The 1,776-nt window shown below is 57.9% G+C and overlaps 1 protein-coding gene across 1 annotated transcript in view; it reads right to left on the bottom strand.

The window, feature by feature from the left end:
• Positions 1-1,776, bottom strand: part of LOC102752733 (chromosome unknown open reading frame, human C16orf58) — a 26,226-nt gene that overhangs the window by 6,129 nt on the left and 18,321 nt on the right. The gene's annotated exons all lie outside the window — the stretch shown is intronic.

Raw genomic sequence — 1,776 nt, 5'->3', positions numbered from 1 at the left:
CCCAACCGTAAAATTATTTTCGTTGCTACTTCATAACTGTAATGTTGCTACTGTTATGAATCGTCATGTATATATCTGATGTGCAGGATGGTCTTAGGCGACCCCTGTGAAAGGGTCGTTCCACCGCCAAAGGGGTCGCGACCCAGAGGTTGAGAACCGCTGCCCTAGAGCCAAACCCTGACTGCTGCCGTGTATTGGTTCTCTCTGCACCTCCACCAGGCCCACCTCCCGTCTTCTTCCAGGAGAAAACGCACGTTCCCCTGCCATACCACCCTGCGGGCCCCACCCCAGGGGAACTTAGTTTCTCTCTTCAAGGCAGAAGCCCCAAACCGTCCTTAGCCCAGAGCTTCTGCCCTCCAACTTCTGCTCTGGCTGCACCCTGCCCTGGCCGAGCACCCAGGCCATCTGCTGTCCAACTTCATGCCTGCATCCTGCCTGCCTGGAACTAACTCCACTCTCTCCCTGCCCCAGTGCAGGCCCAGCCAGCCTCCAGACCAGTCCAGAGCCCACACAGGTGGCCCTGACCTCCAAAGGGGACCTGGAGCTCTCCCTCTGAGATCTAAAGCTAATTAGCTGATGAGGGGCAGTGATCACCTTCATTCCTCTCCTACTGATCAAACCTCTCCTAGCTGTCAGGCGAGACGGAATGGTGTGGTGTAATCCCGGCTCAGCCCCTGCCCTCAGGAAGCTTATGCACCAGTAGATGGCAAACAAACACGCTGTGATGTGGGCAGAGGAAATCAATTGCTCAAAGGTAAGAGGAACATGGAGCAAAATGAGCTGGAGTGTCTGGCGGGGTCCCAGTCACGCGGAACCTCGCAACCCTGTACAAGTCTTTATCCTAAAGGCAATGGGCGGGCAGTGAGCTGATTTGGTTTCCACTCTTAGAAGGATGACTGGGCTGCTCTGAGGACGAAGAGGGTGAGAACAGAAATGGAGAGACCACCTAGGAAGCAACTGCTTTTCAGCAGCGAGGAGCCACCGGGAGGCAAGGAGATGGAGTGAATGGATGGAGAGGTTCAGGAGGGAAAAGAACAGAAGTGAATGGAGATTTAGCTGAGGGTGACAGGGGAGGGGAGGAGAGGGCATGGATGACAGCCAGGCTTCTACTTAGTGTCCCCAGGGGGCGGGGTGCTGGTCACTGAGAGGGGTGGAGGGAGAGGAGGGGGGGTTCAGGGCCCTGTTCTAGTCCCTTACACGAAGAGACCCAGGCCCCACAGGTGGAGCTCAGGGCAGAATCTGAAGCATGGTCCACAGCCACCAGAGATGCTCTCTGGGGTCTCCCCGGGGCTGAGGGGATGCTCGAGGCATTGAGTGCACGGGCCAGGGAGGCGGAGTCCCCACCGTGAGTGCGTGTCTGAACCTGGCAGCACTGTGGAAGCGGCACGGCCAAGCTCTTGCGGAATCTTGCTGGGCTTCCGCTTCCTCATCTGGATGGAGCGGCTAAAGGACCTGTGAGGGGAGCGGCCACGCCGGCACCACTGGCCCTCGCCTCACCACCAGTCTGCGCTGTCTGCCCTATGGCTGGACCGTGATCCACACTTCCTTCTGCTCAGACCTGCCACCCTGCCCCTTCCACGCATTCTTCAGGCCCAGTCCCTGGGGACCTCCTCCGTCCCTCACTGGGCCCCACTAACTGCTGAGCCCTCTTGCCCCTCCACTTCTCATCTGGACTATCTGGAGCAGGGGTCCTCAAACTTTTTAAACAGGGGGCCAGTTCCCTGTCCCTCAGACCGTTGGAGGGCCGGACTATAGTTTAAACAAAAACCAGTTGGC

The sequence above is a fragment of the Myotis davidii genome, unplaced genomic scaffold (assembly GCF_000327345.1).
Source record: "Myotis davidii unplaced genomic scaffold, ASM32734v1 scaffold1754, whole genome shotgun sequence".
NCBI lineage: Eukaryota > Metazoa > Chordata > Mammalia > Chiroptera > Vespertilionidae > Myotis > Myotis davidii.
This window is presented reverse-complemented; position numbering and strand designations above follow the sequence as displayed.